The sequence below is a fragment of the Anser brachyrhynchus genome (assembly GCF_964034855.1).
Source record: "Anser brachyrhynchus genome assembly, chromosome: 4".
Classification (NCBI taxonomy): domain Eukaryota; kingdom Metazoa; phylum Chordata; class Aves; order Anseriformes; family Anatidae; genus Anser; species Anser brachyrhynchus.
Genome location: NC_137698.1, coordinates 6,066,462 through 6,087,462, shown reverse-complemented (window position 1 = coordinate 6,087,462; position 21,001 = coordinate 6,066,462). Strand labels below are relative to the sequence as shown.

The window sequence follows — 21,001 nt, the reverse complement described above, 5'->3', positions numbered from 1 at the left end:
AAATGCCTCGTGAAAAAAAAACCAGAACCAGGTATCCCTGTAAGGGTAAGGAGCAAGCCAAGCAGGAGCAGGTAGTTCAGTGGCTCTACCTTTTGAGCAGCAGCAGGGGGATCAGTCACTTAATTTCAAATAGCTACAAAGCAATTTTCAAAATATGTACCTCACTGAAACATAACACCCTTGAAATACCACATTCTTGTTCATTAATGGTAAATTATGGCACATATATCCCGCTGTTATTGAGAATTTAAGTCTGGAGGCCTTTGACAAACACATCCTCTGCTTGTGGGGAACGTGGTAGGGCACTCTGATACTAAAAGCGTTTTCCTCCTCACATTTCACATACTTTTCAACATCTTATTTTTATTTAGAGAAAAGATGAATTTCTATACTTTGCCACTAATGTTACTGTTTTTAAAATCTTTTCATAGGGAGCTGTCAGGAAAACATTTTAGTTTAAAACAGACATTCTTTCATTCTTTTTTCATTCATGCTTTTCTCTTAATAAATATCTGAGTCAATCACAGATTTTTGTTGCTGCTATTTTACTTAAGGAACCCAGCTGCTGTTTTTTTTTTCCTCTCTTTGCTTGCCAAATCATCACTCGTGATATGTATGAATTTCTTCGTAACCATTAAGCGTGTTTTGCAAAGCCAACGCAGGCACCGAGCCCTTGAACTTCCCCAGGAATTTCCCTAAGAAGACGAGGGGCTTTGCCAAGCAAGGAGGGAGAAGCCCTTCCACCAATGACCCCGAGTCCCTTGGCTCCATCTGGCATGGGAGAGGTGTATGAAAGGAAACCAGTGGCCTAGGTGATTCCAGGTCTTAAATCGTTCTTCAGAGATCTTCTAGGGGATGTATCAGTGCCGTCTGAAGGAAGGAAAACATCTGCTGCAATACAAGTGGCAAACTTTGCTCTGGAGGGATCTGTACGACTGTGTGTGGCCGTGGCTCAAGAGGGCTTTTCAGTTTTTCTGCTTGAAATTCTGTCCTGTTTTGTGCTTTTTTTTTTCTTTTCTTTTTTTTTTTTTTCTTAAGCTACTTTATTTGGTGCCAACTCCTGAAAAGAAAACTGTGGGAGAAAAGTGCTCAATGAAAGAATTATTTTTAGCTTAAATAGCCAGGCCAGCAGTTTACAAAGCCGACAAAGGCACAGGTTGCACTCTCCAAGACACTCGACCAACCATGGGCGGAGCTGTCTTATTTAATTCAGGAACTGAATTTTTGGCTTGAAAACTTCCCCTGTGGATCACTATCCGAGTATGGGATGTGTCTAGCGAAGCCTGAGGGGATGGTTCCCTTTGTGACAGCTGATGGAGAGGAGAGGACAGAACTGCCCAAGTAATTTTGGCCTGCCAAATTGCGATGGAGAACCGATACGCTGCCACCCTGACCTCCAACGCACCCTCATCCCAGCCCCCTGGCCCTACACAAGATGTCCCCACCCCCTGGGACTGTTTAACCCGTCCATCAGTGAGCAGGTGTTGTCCTCATGTGCAGATGCTTGGGAACAACTAATAATTGGGAAGAGATGTCCAGGGTAGGTTGCCATCTTCGACAACAGCATGGGAAGAGCAGGTAACCGACTGATATACATGTGTATTTATCAGCAAAGGAACGAAAAGGAAGAGAAGCATCCCTCAAAAGATGAAAACTATCTCAGGAGCCAGAGTTATAGAGTCTCGTGAGGCAAAGGGGTGTCACATCTCATCATTTTATTGTCGCTGCGCTGTGCAACATCCTTCTAAAGCAAAAACATACAAATGCAATTTACCATGCAAGCATTAGAAAGAAAAGATAAAGCAGAAAGAAGTATTTAAAAAGGAGAATAGTTTATAAAAATATATCAGAGCCCCTTTAAACCTTTAGCATTAAATAGACCTATATATAATTAAGAATCCAATGTAAGTCTTGCTAAATTATCTAGGAGGTGAACTTCCTATTTACACTGCATCCTCAGTAATGTGATTTATGTTGCTTAAATGATGCCCACCTCCACCCTATTTGAGTGTTGTGATTTTAAGGCTCGAGCAGCTATAATTAAAGAGCATTTTCAGAGTGAGCATAGCACTGTGCAGTGTAATGTGACATCCAGAATACATCAGCATCACTTTACACAGGAGTTCTGATTATTTTTACTTCAGCCCTGTCATTCATCCCCAATGAAGCTCATCTGCCTCAAACCATGGTGTCACACCTATTTCATGCCATTTCCCCCCTCTTTATAAACCTCTATCTATTTAATCATGTGTTTTCTACGCTTAATTCTTAAGGCAAAGATTTACTTTTATTTTCAAACTAATGATTTTACTAGCCTAGTGCCTAATACAAACAGTCCCAAAATAGGGCAGCTAATCAACGTGAATGTGAGACACGAGCACCAGACAATACCATCCATTCACATAGCAATGTATGTCTGTAACAGGAAGAGAGACTTTTTTTTTCTTTTTTTTTTACATAGGATGCCAGCAGGAACTGAGACTGCTCTTTGATTCAGCGATAATGAGTGAACATTGCACCAACGACATTTACATTTTGCCAGTGGTATGAAAAAACACAAGACTATTCTGAGTTCAGATTTAGGCCCCCAAACGCACGCTGATTTCCTGAAGTTGGAGCACTCCGAGGCTGCTATTGATGTGAACGAACATCTTGGCAATTTAGCAAAAGATGACATCAGACATGAAAGGTAAATGCAGGGCGGGTGATTACCTGTAAATGTTCCTCCTGGAGGATCTTCTTCTCAGAAGCACATTAACCCATCTTCCTCATCTCTTTCCCCTGCTGCAGGTGAAATCAAATTTTCATAAGTTTCTGCCATATCTGCTTCATCGGGAAGCTCGGGAAATATATTAGGAGCACGGCTGCAGGCTCTGTGTGGAGGCACTGTGCTGCCACGTACCGTGTCAAACTATTATCTAGGCTTCCTGCTGACTGGCGCTGCTGGAGAAAGCTGAACTTTGGCTTTTGGGGAGGCAGCTAGAAGCAATTTGGTCCGAGCATCGCATCTCTGGCAGGAGGGAGGCTGCGGTTTTCATCTCACGCAGACCTCTGAGGCCACCGACAGGGGCTGTGGCGGTTCAGGCAGGGGCTGTGGAGCACCAGCAGCCCCACAGGGCTGGAAGTCACCTGGAGACCTTGGTCTCCTCCCCTACTGGGAAGCAACAAAAAGGGCAAATGTCACATGTTGATGTCCACTGCCCGGGTGGGCATAGGGACCTGGCTGGTGTTAGGGCTATAAAAAATGTGTGCACACATGTATAGCACCACTATATATATATATATATATATATACATATACACACACACATATATATGTGTGTGTGTATATATGTGTGTGTGTGTGTTTATATATATATGTGTGTGTGTTTACATATATATATATATGTATATATGGTCCTGACACACCAGGTTAAAGCTGAAACAAGGAAATAACAAGATCTAGTTCTCTTTATTGGCCATTTTGGTATCATGGATGGTACTGCTACTCCTGATTTTCCTGATAGCACTTCTGGTCTAAACCAGAAACACTGCGTGGTTTACCAAGGCCTAAGGAGAAATTCCTTGGGCATCTCAATGATTGTGTGCCTTATCCCAATAACAAACCTTATCATTTTCTTTCTTTGTATTTGTGTCACACCAACCCCAAGTTCCACATTTTTTATGACACAAGACAGGCCATCTCTGAATGGAAGAGTTAGTATCTTAAAGATGGGAGCCCAACCATCCTGCATCAGGTGCAGCTGCTGGTATCATGTTATCACTGCGCAACACTCCTTTCTGGCAGCATAGGCCCTGCATTACTCCTGGGTGCTTTCAGACGCTGCTAGCAGAGCTGTTCATCAGCATCTCTCGTACTAAAACTAGGTCTTTTGCTCATGGACTGCCTTCAACAGTCTAACACAGACTTGCCCAGCATCTTGTTAACTACATTGCTGTTATCCAAGCTATTACAAGCAGACAGTCCATTTGAGCTTGTCTTCCCCTGCCCAGAGGACGGGGAGGAGGTGGCTCTATTTGTATTGTAGTCATTAACAGGGAAGAACCTGAGCTACCAGCATCAACAGTTTCCCAGTGTTGAATTAGGAGAAATGGCTGTCCACTTTTTGCATCCATAAAGGATGCACTTAAGCAATTTTTGGTACATTTTCCTTCTGTTTTTGATAAGAAAAAATAGTGTTCTCATTCTCCCATTAGAAACTATTATATAGCAGCTAATACATTTACGGCCAGTAAAAGCAAGCACATCAGTTAACATTTTGCTGGCCAAGTCTGCCACTGCAGAAACAACAAATTATTTTTAAAATTCAGGGACGAAAATGAAGCCCTCTTTCAGTTCCTAACACTTTGCTGACACCGGCAATGCAAAGATCCTCCAAAGTTGTACAGCGTTTTCCTTCGGTGGCGCCAGTTTGTTTGCCATCGAGGAGCTCTGCCTCCTTGCCCAAGGGGTGCAGGCTGGAGAAGCGCTCTGCAACGTGCCCTTTTGGTGAGACAGCACTGGTACCACATTCAAAGACCGTCTCCAAATCCTGTGTGGGTACCAACCTAATTTTCTTTCCCTCCCCCCCAGCCTGCAGCTCTTTATATCATTCGTTCCCTGCTTCCCTTTTGTTAATTTATTATACAAGGGCAGCAGCACACAGCAGATTAAAATCATGAAAGCAAGGCTCATTAGGATTCTGTGTCCTTTGAGTGGTACGTAAAAAAATTCCGTGTGAAATGTCATGAAAGTAGATTTTGAAGTTTTGACAGATGTGAGAAAAGGAGAAATGTTTGCCATTTGTCTTAATGACACTTTAGTACGTTTGGAGAGCCAAGAGAAAAAAAAAAAAAAAGAAAAAAGAAAAGCCACCCAGCAACAATTCTGGAGGTATGTGAGCTGCTTCCAAAAGCGATGCTGGGGTTGAGAGCACGCCTACGGGATATCAGGGAGCCTGTTCCTTTGCACCAACTGCAGAAAGGATCAGCAAACAGAGTAAAGTAAGGGAATATCATAACCTTCCATGCCTTGTGCTTTGGCTAAGCTGGCTAGTATGCCCCTCCCCACGAGACTGCAGCAATTAGTACTCCTCGAATGCATCCAGCAGCACAAACAGAAACAGGCAAATATTTTAGGAGTGTAAGAGAAAGCATTTGCATGTAATTACTAACCCAGCTGAGACAATTCTTTTCAGTGTTGTATCTGGACAAAACAGTCTTTGGGTAAAATCCAGTTCTGCTGCACTCAGACACTAAGTTGCTGTCACCCTGAAATTGTCCGATAGCGTTTTAAGTTTTGTTCGTGTGCTGCACAGGATAAAGCAGGGGTCATGGACACACCAAATTCTTCTGACTCCTGAGCCCGGCAGCTGGCTCTCCCAGGTTCAGGATGGTGCGATGGGAAAACAAACCCAGAAAAAGTGTTTGGTGGATAACTGGTGCCTCTGACCTGGGGCCCGTGAGTGCCAACAGAGGTACAACAGGGTTCAGTGTGCATCTGAGACAAAAAATCCCCCCCAGTCTTTCAAAAGAATCTGAATTTTGAAATCAAGTCATGGCATTACAGCCAGGAGAGGGGGACAATTAATGCCAGCATCTACCCCAGTACAGAGAAGTCCAAGTGGAAAACAATATGGTTTCAAAGAGGGGAAGCAGCACCCTGGAGGAGGAGTGGGTTGCAGGGGGGGAAATAGGACTTGTTTTTCCACATGCTGAAAGTTTTTTGTAACCTCAGTTTTGTGATTCAGGGTTTACTGAGTCAAAATTTCTAGGCGTAAACAATGCAATGGCACAGCAGTGTGCTGATTTGAGTTAGAAATGGGAAATGCGCAATGCCTTATTGCGAGGAACTTGTTCTGTGTGAGCTATTCATGGCAAGGAATCGATTTGTCGGATTTAGCCCCTTTTCCTGCTCGTGCATTGTCCTGAAAGAGATCACAATTTCCATGAATATGTCCACCACTCCAAATTATCTGACAAGCCATGCAAACATATTCCAGGCTGAATTGCTGGGGAGCTGCTTGCCGTGATTGCTGCTCAGAGCAGCTGATATTGAAAGCAGAGCCGTTGCTCCGCGGGCACGTAGCTCACCTGGATTGTCAGCTCCCCCTTTGCCTCAGCACGGCTTGTTCATGCCAGCAGCCAATTGCTAGGACTTTCCCTTCCATCCTTCGTTTGCCTCCAGCTGCTCAGCTTTCTAGACCATCATTTCCAGAGTCAGAATTTCGTGGCTGCTCACCGCAAAACCCTGGTTGTGGTCAGGGCCACCGGGCCAGCCCAGCAGACTGCCTAGCAATGTGACTCCGGAATAATAAATAATAAAAATAATTAAAAAAAACAGCTCCTTTGTGCTTTTGTTTTGCTACAGAGAGAGCACCGCACAGAGATGACGTGAAGTTTGCATAATTAATGCTGCATCGAATCTCTTGCTATGGGAAACGAGGAAAAGCCACACGAGGTGTGGGCACGGGCTGCCCTCCTTGCTCCTTCTCTCGAAGCCAGCTTGCCCAGGTCTGCCCAAAATCTTCCACACCACAGCCACCGAGCATGAGGACAACCGCTGGCAGGAGTGAGCCTGCACCAGGTCCCACAGCAATATCACTTCCGTCATCTGTGGAATCGGTAAGAATTCCTACCCAGGCTTGCGCCGGGTGCGTTTTTATTTGCAGCTGTGCGAGCTGTGGTTCATTATTCAGAAAGGAAAGAGGCTGCACGTAAAGCCAGCACAGCAAAGCACCAAGAACAGGGCAGGCTCTCTGTTGAAGGCAGACACAGTTAAAATGCAGCTACCACATAGAGAAATAGAGAAACCATCATGTGTATAAACTTCTCTTCCAGTATTTTTTACTAATTTCCTTGCAGATCCCACACCAATGTTTTCGATTTAGGTAAATAAAAGTGATCCAAACATCTAGATTTTTTTTAATCTCCTCAGCACTTCAATCTAATTCATTAATTTATCACATACCAATTAGCTGTTATTATGCAAGTCCTTGCTTGGCAGATCAGCAATTCCAGGCCCTTGTGAGAGGTGAGCCTTTTACAGAAGTCCCGTATCTGCTAATCCATCTTGCACCATGCTACCATTACAGGTTGCTTTTGCCTCCCATATTTCCCCTGTTTTACCGAAAACCATGTCACCGGGAAGCATGTTCATTCACAGCCCACAGTGGTATCTAGGCCTACAGCAGCCTTTTGCAGCAGAAAAATGTTTGTGGGTTTGGTTCTGGTTTTTTTTTTTCCTTAGCATTACTGCAAGAAAAATATATGGCCACAAAACCAGAATGAATAGGAAGGCCCCCATACGATGTGAATGATGCCGAATTCTGTCCTTCTGTGGGTGCAGCGATGTGAAAAATAGAAAACCTGCACCGCCTGACCCCAAGGGTCCCCTTTACATCTGCGGATCCAAACGCAAATAAGACGTGCCAAAAAATGCAAGTACGAGCTCTTTGGAATGGAAGAGAAAAAAAAAATCAACAATACATTTTTAATTTTCTATTGCTGCTACTTTGTTATTTAAAATAAAACCTTGAGCTGGAGTGTGGAAAACAAAGAGTGGGCGTGCTGGATGCGAGCATCTCCCTGCCCCAGTGCAGGACGGGGGGACACGAAGCCAGGTAGCCAAAGGGGCACAGACCAGAAGATGCTCACTGGGTACCACTTTGGGAAAGCCAGCATCCCGCTCTGGCTGGCAGTCCGGGCACAGCGATCCCGTCCTCCTGTGGACCGAGCTGCTCCCCACATAATGCTGGGTCTTCTCCCAGCGGGCTGCGGATGGAAGAAGCGGCGTTTGGTGCATTTCACGGTTTAATCAGGCTGTGCCTCCAAATATTAATGGCATAAATAGAGTTATGGACTATGAAGCACTTCAAGAGGTCATCCAGCCCGTTTCCTTGATTTAAGGCTGCATTAGTCGCAGTATATCACTCCTGCCAAAGAGAGATGCAATCTGCTCTTAGAGATCCTCAGCAATCGAGATTTGACAGCCTCCACAGGCTGTTGCCTCACCGTCATTATCATTACAAAGTCACTCCTTGATGCCTAACTCGATTCTTCCTCGCGGCGATTGAAGACCACAGCTCCTTTCCTTGCCACCAGCGATGGAGGAGATTACTCCCAGCTTCCTTGCAGTGGCCTTTCATGCTTGTGAAGATTTGCACATCTCCTCCATCCTCAGCTCTGTAGGTTAAACACAAACTCAATCCTTTCCTGGTGGCAAACCTCTTCCTCATCTCACTCCGTACAGGTACGTGCAGGCGAACAAAATCAATGCGGGCACAGAAATTGGGGAGAAAGCTTGTGGCTGAGCGCAACCACCCAAGAGAAACTCTAATGTGCTACCTGGCATTTACACAGCAAGTTGTGCAACTATTTACCAAGCGCTCAGCACACACAGTTTTTAACCATGGCAACCTCTGTATCACGCAGCCCGCATGCATAGACAGCTGTGCCAAATAAACAGGCAACAGACTTGAAATAGCAGCACACTACCGTCTTAATTGTTAGCCCATTGATCTTGTATCAGGTGTAAATAGAAACCTCAGCCAGCACTTCTGGAGGAAAGAAAGATGAATCTTAATCAGTCCTGATAAAAAAAGGGCACCGTACGCAGATTGTGCAATGAAAGGTATTGCAAAAGTTGCTTCTTTGCTGAAAAAGCATACCTCAGTTATCTAGAAAATATATATATCAGCCCAAATGTGCAGAAAAAAAAAAAAAGATGTGACTGATGTGACAGCCACCTGCTGTTACAGCCTGCTTTTGCTGCTGTACTTGCTGTGCATATGTCCCAACATTAATGATAATTATAACATGCAAATATCGCTTTAATACCCAGGCCCTCATTTCTGGGGAGGTGACCCCTAGATCCGCACGTGGTTTCCGACCCAACGCTGTCAACATCTGCAGGCTGGTGACCTGGCCAGGTGCTGCCGAACGCGGCGCTTGCACTCACGCTTGGTGGCAGGGCAGCTGCTCGCACACACCAGCCCAGCACCGTAACGCCACCATCCATGTCCAGGCCTGGCTATGGAGACAAGCGGAGGCATCAGCAGCCCACTGCTCACGGGAGCATCGCCTGCATCCCTCGGTTCACCACCCAGGCTTTTGTTACAGCTGCCTGCCTTCGGACCCAACCCACAGACGCTCACCTTTTCCTCTCTGGACACGCTGCTGGTGACTCTGCCCATAGCAATACCAGCCCCTCTGGTCCCAAGGGCATCTTGGTGATGCCATCTGAGCATGGAGCAGTTTTAAGGATGGTTTCTGAGCTTGCGCTATTCCCTTGTTAAGAAAACAAGCAGCATTTTCTGCGTTGTGGACCGTGGTTAGAGCAGGTGGCACCTGTGGCCTGGTGAGCAGAGGCAGCTCTCCAGTGGCAAAGCCACTCCTCGGGATGCAGTAACGTAGCAGGAGGGGCATCAAAGAGAAGGTGGGAGGCAAGGTTGTCTTCCCAAAAGACAGTTTGATCAGAGGTGATTTTGTGAGAGCAGTATGAGCAGGGATCAGCAGATTCATGCTGCTGGCTCAGAATTCATCACGAGAACAAACTTAAAATTTGTGGGCTCTGAAAACCACGAAAGCTGTAGATTTTTCATAATTAAGAAAACTTTGTGTAAAAGCGCACACGGGCTCAACAGGCACACTTGACATCACTGGGACGACATGTGGGCTGTGCACACGATACATACTTGCAATATGCCAAACAACCTTCAACACAAACCCAGCAGATTTTGCCCCAAAGCGAGCTCTCACTGCACAACCGTCTGGCAGGGCACAGGGTGGCTTTCCCCACAGCTCCGCCTGAGTGCCACGAGATGCCAGAGCAGTGAAATGGAGGCAGACAGCCCTGCGGTCACCAGCCTCCTACCCCCACAGATGGGGAGATGGGGCAGGGGGACACAACGTGTCCTGCAGGGCAGCGTAAACCAAAGCATGACCAATGTCAGGCACAAAGCTGCGTGAATGTGGAAGGTGAGGCCTGGTCTCTGTCCTGAAGGAAAGGCAATGCCGCCGGGACCAAGGGATGCTGCGTTGTTCCCTCCTGATCCCTCACCACATGCCCAAGCCCATCAGCTCCCTTTGGTTCCTGGGGGAATTGAGACGGGCTGCCAGTGAGATGGAGCCCGCCGTGGAGCCACACCAAAACGCCATGGACGAGCAGGCCCTCACAGCAGCACCATGGCCATCTGCAGTGCTTTGGCCTCTTCCAGCCCCAGGGACAGGCAAGTTGTCTGCGCCTTCGCACCATTACCCTTCTTTCAGCCAGTTTTTGGGGCCTCATGACATTTTACCACCTGCTTCAACCTTCCTCATGCCACCTTTCCTCCCCGCCAACAGACAGAGTGCTCCCAGTTTTAATTGTTTAAGAGTTATTTTAAAACACCCAGCACAATAATTCCCTTTGAACAGCAGGGCCACGTGGGCTCACGCCTGAGAGGCTGAACAGCAGCTGCTGCAGAAAATAACCTATTCATTAGGCTTCCAAGGACAGACGGTCAAATTACTCAATACAAATAATTTATCTGACAATTTTCTCTTTGCGGGTCATCTGCACGCGGGCCGCTTCTCACCGCCACTAAACTATTATACCTTTTTTTTTTTTTCTTCATAAAAATACGTTAAAAGTTGGGCTGGCTCCCACCCACTGCCAGGCTGCCCCATGCCACTGACAGGCCCCAGGCACTCTGCGGGCAGCACAGTAGAGGTGGGCATGCAGGAGCTGGCCCAGGAGGTGTGAATTTATTGTCTTTTGCTCCCCACTAATATATTTTCTGGGGGTGGAGAGAAAAAAACGAAGCCCTTGGCAGTGTAAATGGATCCCAAATGTAAAGGTGACCGGGTTCTTTCCTCAGGCTGAGACAGACAAACAGATATAGAAAAACTGGTATCTGTTGGCTGTTTAGCAAGTTTACATTCCATTTTCTCTTGTCATGCTGACACAAATTATTTGCTCTTGTGTCTGGATTGCTATTTGCCAAGGGTGTAGTGACTACTCTCAGCCTTTCTTATTTGATTAACTGTCTAAAAGCCGCAGCTCTTTGGAGGCGGTCGGAAAGCTCCCCATCGGGCGTCCCAGATCCTGCAGAGAGCAGCAATTTGTTTTTTTCCATGCACAGCTGGGATCCACTCATCCTCCACGCCACGCCATGTCGCTCAGCATCACCGGTACGAGGCGTGGGTCTCACCCCCATGCGCTGCATATCGAACCAGCAGGGCTCCGTGACGCCATGGGACCCCCAGCACAGGTGGTGCGAAGTCCTGTGCCTCAGCCAGATTTAAAAAAAAAAAAAAGAAAAAGAAAAAAAACACAATTTCCCTGCCTGTGACAGAGCCTGCGTGTCAGCCTGGGGTGCGATGACTGATGGCACAGCTGCTCCTGAGCCGCCGCCGGAGATCTCTAATTTAATTAATGGCTTTTGGCACGTGTGTAACATCGGTCCCATGGCGCCCAGCCTCTGGCTCTGCTTCTCTCCGTGCAATGCAGAAGTGGAAGCGCTCGGACCTGGATTTTCCCCTTGGCTGGCAGCAAGGGGAGACCTGAAATGGTTAATGGTGCCTGCTCAGCCCAGGTCTTGGAGAAAAAAAAATAATAACAAAAGTTTCTCCTAAGCTTTTCTGAAATCTGGAGAACTCAGGAGAACCTGGCAAAAATATTTTCTCAGTTGCGATGCACTGGAGGTTGGTTTTCTTTTCTATCATGGTGCCTTTGATCCTTGTCAGAAGTACGAGATGTAGTGCCAGGCTACAGAGCAAGACAACAACTTAGAGAAAATTTAGCTAAAATGTCCCGCCTCCACTCCAAAAAGTCCATCCAGATTTAGAGACCGTCTGCACCCAGATCTCCTGTGCCTCAGCCATGACTACAGAGAATGGCCAAAATACCAAATAAATTAGAACTAGTCTGGGGGAAAAGCTGCCTTGGGAGGGCTGCGTGAATGGGGCAGGTAATTCAGTGCCCTCACCCAGTGACATCTCTCCTCCAGGCCAGGAGTTCCTGGTCCAAGCCAGAGCCAGGGACAGAGGCACTTGTATAGTGAAAATAAAAAGAACAAGGCCAAAGAGAGGAAAAAAAAAGAAAACTCAGAGAACTCTGTGCAGCTCCCAGAATGGTCCCCAGATGAATGGATTTGGGATAAAGGGTAAGCATTTTATTTTCCTCAGCATGCCCTGCAGCATTTCTCCATCATTTTCTTTGAGATGCGCCAGGCTTGCTCAGCTCCAATACTTACTGGCAAAAATACTCCTCTGTCATGTTTTCCTGGAATATTTCACATATTTCACTGCAGTCAGGCATTTATGAGGAGTATTTGCTTCTGCTCACCAACTTGTTCATCTTTGGACCAGGTTTTAAAAATAGCAAGATTCTCTTTTTTTTTTTTTAATCCTTCCCTTGCTGTTTCCTTTTCATTACCCAGGTACAGCTAGAGAGAAAGCAATCCTCCTTTGTCTTGGACTTTCAGCTGGACCAAAGCCTTCTGCTTGAGAAGAGCCGTGCTGCTCCCCCAGAGGCCAGGCTGCACCGCCGTTACGCCTTGCTGCCTCGCCTCCCTGCACGAGGGAAAGCCCCAGCGACACCGCGCCCCGAGCGCCGAGACAGCAGGTAATGATTCGCGGATGTGCAATGAAATTTCAGAAATGCGCACTGACTTTTTAGAGATATGCCAACCGGCAAATAAAAATAAAATGAAATAAAATGAAATCTAACATAAAATAATTAAAAAAAAAAAAAGAAGGTTCTGGTGAGGCCGCACCTTGAGCACTGTGTTCAGCTTTGGGTCCCTCACTACAAGAAGGACTTCGAGGCCCTGGAGCGTGCCCAGAGAAGGGCTACGAAGCTGGTGAAGGGCCTGGGACACAAGTCCTGTGAGGAGCGGCTGAGGAAGCTGGGGTTGTTTAGTCTGGGGAAGAGGAGGCTCAGGGGAGACCTTACTGCTCTCTACAACTGCCTGAAAGGAAGGTGTGGGGAGCTGGGGGTCGGCCTCTTCTCACAGGTAACTAGGGATAGGACGAGAGGGAATGGCCTCAAGTTGTGCCAGGGGAGGTTTAGGTTAGAAATTAGGAGACATTTCTTCTCAGAAAGAGCAGTCAGGCATCGGGACGGGTTGCCCAGGGAGGTGGTGGGGTCACCGTCCCTGAGAGTGTTCAAGGAAAAGTTGGACATGGCGCTCAGGTACATGGTTTAATGGGTGACATTGGTAGTAGGGTGACGGTTGGACCAGATGATCTTGGAGGTCTTTTCCATCCTTAATGATTCTGTGATTCTATGAAAATAAACCATACTTCACCAGTATTGAAACCTTGAAGCCCTCAATGCTACCAGCCCTGAACTGCACTCTCTACTGCAGCACAGTAACTTTCCCAACCCCTTTTTTCATAATTTACCACCAAAATGTGACTGGATTTTTGACCCAAAAGATGGTTTGCTTTTTATTAGTCTGTTGTTAGCCTTCTAGAAATCCACTGCCTACAGCCCATGAATGTTTCATGTATAAAGTTTTTATAGGTTTTTTTAATTGAAAAGTCTTATAGAAAGATAGCTTCGGCTTTATAGTGACCTGGCCAGAGTACATGAGATGGCCATATACGGAGATACCCACCATGAAGACACCATGAAGATACCACCTCCCACCACCATTTTGTGCTTATACGAAGACAAGGTGATGGCGATGCCAACGGAGCTAGGCACAGGAGCCAAGCTGTAGGTGTAAATCCATAAGCAAGTCGATAGAAACGTGCATAAACTGCCTGTGCTTGGAGTCACGTTTTTCATTTTCCTATAGATGTAGGTATTTATGGCTGTGCTGTATGCTGCACGCCCCAAGATTTGATATCAAATGGATATGCAAGTTGAAATAGCCCCACAGCATCTCGAGTGTGCATGCAGAAATGTGTGCATGTTATGTAAATACATGAGAGAATATGTATATGTGTGTATATATATATACACACACATAAGGGAAATTAACACATTTCATATTTGCATCAGACCCCTTTTTTAACATGTCCTACAAGTAATTTTAGAGGGTAAATCCATATGCAAGTGTGTGTATTGACCCAATTTATGTACACAGGGCTGCCGGAGCAGCCAGCATGCACACAGGCATTGTATAGGTTACAGGCTGCACAAAGAAATAAATGCTGGGGGCTGGATGGTGGCGGTGAGACACAGGAGGGGCAAAGAGACCCTGTGGGTTCCCTTTGTTAAAGGAGGTGGGGGGGGGAGTGCGTTGTGGCTTCTCCAAGGCTGCAGGAGAATTGTTTTCGGACAAAATATCTAGAAAGTTTCTTGCGTGGCTCTCAAATGGTCTTTCAGGGAAAAAAAAAAAAAGAGTATTATTTACTTTGTTCTAGAAATATTTTAAGAATTTAAAAGTAATCCCTGCTTTATAGATACAGTATACTTATTCCTTTTACATACATATGCTGTAAAAGCAAAAATATTTTATATCTTATTCAAATCTATAAAGTATCATTACAGAAAATTGTTACTTTTATTACTCAACCTGAACTTTTATGAATGCCTACTCCATTAGATTTATACACTGACTTCTTAGAGTTAGAAATGACACTATAAAGCAGAGGAATGGCTGGGATATTTATTTGAAAGGCTGTATTACAAATTACTTTCCGATAACAACTCTTTTTCTGCTCGGCTCATTATGTCATTGCTCCCCAGCCTTTCTCCTCATGCGAGGCACGAAGTGGCAGCTGCCAGAGGCGCCTGGGTGACCTGAGTGATCCTTAGAGACCCTCAGAGAGCTGCCAGTGGTGTCCCCAGCAGACACGTGCCACCCCACATAGGGTGTCCTGCTCTGGGCTGGTCCTTTACTTATGCCCTTCAGACATGTACACTCATGTAGACCTCCCACACGTCTGTCTGGGGTATCACAGGCAAGGAAATGTACGTACAGCACACAAAGGCACATCCACCACGTCCCAAAACCTCTGCCCTCTGCACGTGCTTCACTAAAAGCTGCATCTGTGCTGCGGGACCTATGGGATTTCCATTCCAGAGCATGGAAAAGAGCATTCCTGCCATGTTTCTTCCCAAATACTGTGGGGCTCCACGTGTTCAGGTGCCCTCCCACCTCCTTGTGCAAGTCCTGGCCGTGCCTAAGGTCACAAAAGCAGGCACGTGTGGTCCCAACACCCGGATCCCGCTCCAGGAGCCGCCCTAATTCACCCCGACACACGAGCAAGCACAAAACAACATCAATGAGCACCTGGGTGAAAGCAAGAGGGTCTCCTCGTGTGCCTGGTCACGGTCTTCAAAAGATAAAAGCGTTTGTTGTGTATTTTTGGGTAATGGTTGAAAACGTTTCCCACTGAGATAGAAAAAAAATAATAAAAGGACTGCGGGCTATAGAGCTCCCAGCCTACAGCTTCAGGCAGCCCATTCCACTGCCTATCACTTTTATATATGCATATATATAAAGTGTGATAGCCTGTCACTTTCTACAAATAAAGCTTTTACAGCGGCCACCAGTAGCGACCGCTACATTTTAGTGCACAGAAACAGTTTCCGTGAGGGCGCCGCCTGGACTGTGCCTTCTCACAGTTTCCCCGATCATTGTGCTTTGGGATGATGATGGGATGTGCTTGATCTCTACCTACGGGGCTGAGGGGAGTGCTCTCTTTAAAGCGAGTTTATTCTCTTTCCATACATGAATGAAAGAGGCTTCTTTATTTGTAAGAAATATTTCACATTCTCACAGACAGCTATGGTGTTTGGCTGGGTTGGTTTTCTTTGTACTTGGAAACAAAAGTGGATTTGATTTGGTAGGGATGCAACAAGTATACTTTGCATGCTGAGGGTAGGCAAAGGAGTTACTGTATCCTCATCTGTTCTCGAGCAGCTGTAGCGTGCCATACCATGTTCAAGGAGGAGATAGAGAGATACCAAATGAATATAAGCTAAGAGAGCCTACAGCAAAGGGTCTGCAAGACCTCCTGGTGAGGCGTTACCGGTCTGTCCTCCCCATTCTCTTGTTTAACAGCAACAGGACTAACAAAGGGTTTTGTTAACAGATGTGGGAGTGCTCATCCCACATGCCTTAGGTGCACAGGTGGAGCCCCCTCCTGCAAGCTCTGGGCACGTTTTTGGGGTGCAGCTGGCTGTACCCACCGTGGCAAACCAGCCACGTGGCCAAGGTGAGGTGGCTTTTCCTCCTAAACACGTTACCGAGCATTTGAGGTGGATACTGATGAAATGTCCTGTGAATGAATAGCACTGATGTGACAATAAATGCCCCAAAAGCAGGCTAATAATAATAATAATGAAACCTCTAGAAAAAGTTATCATTCCGTTCTCCTCCCCGCCCAGGACTGCAGGTTTCAGCACATCTATTTCCTTCCCTTTATCTCCCGGCTGACACTATGCAGCGCTGCAGCTGATACTGCAGAGGACAGCTACCCTTAAGGTTGTTTGCTGGCTCGGGTCTGGCTTCACTCCCTCCTTGCTGTCTGGAGTTTGCCATTCTTGTCACAGCTGCAGCAAAAGCATGTGGGTTTTGGAGACCTTCTGCGAGCTGATGGAGTTGCGCATCCTTGCAAAATCAGATTTATTTCTAGGTAGGAAGGGCACTGTGTATGCCGGCGTAGAGTATGAGCCTACTGCATGCTCATAACCTACTTACTACTGCTTATCTATTAATGAATAAGGCCTCAGGAAGTCAGGTTTAAAACAAAAAACAAAATTGATAGCTAGAAGAAATTAAAAAGAAAGGGACTTTTCAAAAGCACTTAGCATCAATTCCTAATGAGCACATTGATTTCCAACAGTATTGTCAGTGAAATGCTTCCAATATATGAAATAAGTCGTAAAGACAGCCATCCAACACTAAATCATTAGCACCTCGTACCTCAGTCTTTAGGCCAAGGCTGGAGAATGTGGCTAAGTACTTGGAGGACCTTCTCCTTTAGAGCTCATCTCAAGGCATTTTGCGTTTTCACAATTTGCTCATTATTTGCCAGCTAAGGCTAGAAATGTTTAGGCTCCTAAAAGTTTGTAGACACTTCGGGGAAATCTTGGTGCTAAAAGAAAGTTGCACGGAAAGGCTGGCCCTCGGATATGGCAAAAGGGAGGAGGATGAAAGATAAAATTCCCAACAACAGCAAGCAGAAAACAAAGCAAGTAGTGAAATAATTTTAAAAGGTCACTGGTGTAGGAAGCAAACATGAAAGGGAAAAAAAAAATCTAAATAAATGTAAATCCATTCAGTCTGGCCTCCTACAAGGCATCAGATATTTTCAGGCAGTGTAGTGCTGGCTGCTCTGTACACCTGGGCTGCGGACTGGCTGCGAGCGGGTGTAATTGAGGGGGATTTGCAATCTGACTCACGGTGACACATCTGAGACGTGTCAAGAGCACACAGGGAACGGAGAGCACGGCTCATGGCGCTGGCTGGTGCCTGCCGTGAGGCTCTGACGATGCACAGGTGCCAGGGTGAGCGGCGACGCGCTGACCTCCAGCTCGCGCGCCCTGCTTTCGTGGCGTGGTGCCAAGGTGCAACCTTGGGTGAGGGGGCGCGGTGTCAAGTGGGTGGGTTTGTGTTTTCGAAGTACCACCTTGGTTTTATATACTGCACCTGCGTCCCCGCCGCCTGCATCCCCAGCATCTGCGTCCCCGCCACCTGCATCCCTGGTGCTGATGGCAGCACTGGCCGATTTACTCCTGCTTCTGCCTCTTGAGTTGGGCTGTGGGGATGCTCGTCCCAACCTGCTCCCCGGCAGTCTCCCGTGCCACTGCATCACTTCAGAACTTCCTTGCGTGCGATTTGCTCTTCCTGTGGCAGGGGGTGCTGACGGGGACATTTAAAATACCATGGAAAATAAATACTTTGGGGGATTTTCGTTTTAAACTTTTTGTTTGGCATTTCTGGGCTTAACAGCTGGAGGAGGTGGTTTATTCTGCTCATCGCTTTACATCGCTTCACCTCAGTACCATAAGAAACTTGGAGGAAATAGTGGAAGGTGCGCGTGGGGATTTGGGTGGGGAGAGGAGAGGTGGAGGACTGTCGATCCTGGTTTTCTTTTAGAAGCGACACGTCCAGCCCCCAGGGGAACCCCAACTCCTCAGCCGGCCCTGGGCAGCCCGATGACGGGTGTTGACAGCCAGGGCGGAGGGCGATGCCTCTTTTCCGGATTTAAAGCCCCCAAAGTTCAGGCTCGGGGACCAGGAGGCCGCGGTGGGTGTACGGAGGGCGAGAGGAGTGCAAGCAGCCACGGAGGAGGAATCAGAGGCAGAGCACATAAACGTGGCGTGCATTTTAGAGGCAGAGCGAGAGACATCTACCGGCCCGTTCCTCCCCCCGGTAATTAACGCAAGGGTTCCTCTCCCCGCAGCTGACAGCCGGCAGCGTAATTAGAGTCTAATAAAACACCCCAAAGTCACAAGCGCGAGGCGGGGTAAACAATAAACAATGGGGGCCGTGGCGAGGCGGGCGCGTGACGGCTGGGTGATGCCGTGGATAAACGGTGTGCACATTGGCACTGTCACGCTCCCGGCAGCCCCAGACAGACAGCTCGAATTAATCCCAGGAGGCGCGCGTGACAGGCGAGCCAGGCAGACAATTAGGATGAGGGAGGAAATTGGAAATGGCAAAGGTGTGAACATATGTCAAATTACAACTAAATGATAAATTACAATTCTGTCATTGGAATAAGCGGTAATTAAGAAAGATTTCAGCTATCCCTCTTGGAGGGGAAAAAAAAGGAGGAAGAGGAGAAAGCACATTTTTCACCCCCCCATCCCCCTCCCCCCACCCCCCTTTATTTTTTATTTTAATAATATAGCTGGGATGCACTGGGTGTATTGTTTCCATCCATCTCGCGTGCTGGGGCTGGTTCATCCCCATCTTCACGACAGCATTTGTGTACTTAAAACATAATACCTTGCTCTCCTCCCCATCCCCCAGCCCGGCAGAGCGACGGTGTCAGAAAGGAGCAGGAGCTGATAGCAACCGATAAAAACCCATACGGAGGCATTAAAAAAAAAAAAAAACACATCCCCCCGGTCTGTTTAAGCCGCTGCACTCTAATTATTTTAAACAAGCCCAGCACAGCGCAGCTGACAATTAGGAATCCCTGCTTGCTGGCTCGGGGGATTCATGCGAGCCCTCATCATTGCCAGCTCCGCGTCCTTCGGGCAGCGATGCAGGCGGGGGGGGGCCCCGCCGCGATTCCCACAGCCCCCCGGGAAGCACCGCTCGGGAAGGCAGCCACCGAGCCCAATTTGGGCCCCCCCAGCCCCCAGCACAGAGGGGGCGGGCAGCAGAGCACATCTGCAAGGAGATTTATTTATTTAATTTTTGGAAATGGGATTTCTCCCCTATCCGAGTGCTATTCCCCGAGCAGCGTTATCTGCAGAGAGCGGGCGCTAATAGCTGACAGCGCTCGTCCCTGAAGGAGGGGAGCACGCACCCGAGTAATGATGGATGCTTGGCTTCCTGGCAGCGCGTTTATCACACGGAATTAAAACGGTGCTGTACACACAGCACCTCCCATCCACAGATCGCAAAGGGCTATGTAAATATAAACGGGGAGAAGGGGGTAATTATCCAGTACATACGTAGGCAGACTTTGCACCTCAGCACGATCTGTTTATGCATAAAACAATTATTGAAGAATTTGCGTATTGACAATAATTGCTTAAAATCCACTGAAGCTGGCTTAGGATACAAATCAATACTGAATCACTAGAAAGCGATCAGCTCTCTTTGTGTTTCATTACATCTATTAGGTTTAATTAATCTGCACATGGAGTGACATAAAGATTTGGGGAAAAAAAAAGGCAAGATGGGCTAATTACAGGTCAATGCCTTTTTATATGCATTCTTATCGTTTCTTATATATATATATATATATCCATTACACATAAGCGGGCAAGAGCTGTCCTGCAGACACGTTCGCACATTTACCCCCTGGCTTTGCGATGCGAGTTTCCGCGCCAGCCCTACGCCTGTGCAGAGGCGAGGAGGAGGGCTGCCATAACTCACGGAGTTAAACGCATCAGCGTGCCTCCCTGACAGCGAGGTTGGCGCTGGTGACCACCGCCGGGGGATAAATCATTTTGCAGACACCGTGGCCAGAAAGTGAAGTTCAGATTCCGGAGAGCTTAATTAGGAAGCGTGTTAAAAGTGAAAGGGTGAGAGCCGTGTTAATTACGTGGGGTTCCTCTCGGAGCCAACCCCGCGGTGACTGTGCTGTAAGGCTAACGCAGCATCATGTTATCCCAGGAATTAATCAACCCGCCTTGCGGCTCCGACACGCTTGCTTATAGGAACAACGTATCCAAGTGCAATTGTAAACTGCAGGTGGAGGCTTGGGTTTGATTACACTTGATTACCGTGACATAACCGTGTTTTTCTGGAGCAGCCTCCTGCTCCGAATGGTATTGCGGACACCAAATGGTGTTGCAGAGGAGCTCCTTTGTCTTGCCATGAGCCAGAAAGTTTCGACCAGGTCCTGAGGACCGACGTTATTTTTCAACCTTAGTGGTGACTGGAATTAAAACTCTCTTCTTGGCGTTGCTGCCTTTTGGCCAGTGGACACAACGAGGGCTGTACCAATTGCAGGGACTGTGTCTAACACCATCACACACTGGAGACCTGCTGGGGTGCACCCCTATGGCTTCTAAAAGGAGCAGCCCCAAAACTTCTCTGCTTTGTCCTCTTAAACCTTGCTAAAGTCCTAATCGTGGGGTGCATACATGTGACGTCGACAATTACTGCATCAAAATTAATGACAATAATAAGAGCAATGCAAAGTAATACAAGGAGGAAGTGTGGTTAGCTTGAGGGATAGTTTTGACCATCAGTGATGGTCAGTAGGATCATGGTGCACCTTCTGGCTGTGAAGACATAGGTGCTGCTCTCTGAAGACCTTCAGCCTCTGAGAAAGAACCAACATCCTTGAGAGACCCTGAATTTCTGGAAATCCCTTTCCGGAATGCCCTTTTCAGACATTCACCCCCAAACATGTGTGACCTACTGGCCATTTTTCCTATGGGAAGCCA

At 47.1% G+C, this 21,001-nt stretch overlaps 1 protein-coding gene and 1 long non-coding RNA gene across 15 annotated transcripts in view; one reads left to right on the top strand and one right to left on the bottom strand.

Annotated features, from left to right (window-relative positions):
- The window catches only part of LOC308194595, a 281,017-nt gene that overhangs the window by 246,068 nt on the left and 13,948 nt on the right, over window positions 1-21,001 (top strand). For 13 of the 14 annotated variants that reach the window (XR_013950691.1, XR_013950692.1, XR_013950693.1 and 10 more), the window contains 3 exons: window positions 2,462-2,689; window positions 6,350-6,603; window positions 12,402-12,752. This is a non-coding gene — a long non-coding RNA (uncharacterized lncRNA). Of the gene's footprint in view, window positions 1-2,461; window positions 2,690-6,349; window positions 6,604-12,401; window positions 12,753-21,001 lie in introns of those variants that run through there. The other variant, XR_013950690.1, reaches the window with a different exon arrangement.
- The window catches only part of CXXC4 (CXXC finger protein 4), a 94,802-nt gene continuing 76,483 nt past the window's right edge, over window positions 2,683-21,001 (bottom strand). The window contains exon 6 of the transcript XR_013950682.1: window positions 2,683-3,154. The gene's annotated coding sequence lies outside the window, so the exon portion shown is untranslated. The remainder of the gene's footprint in view (window positions 3,155-21,001) is intronic.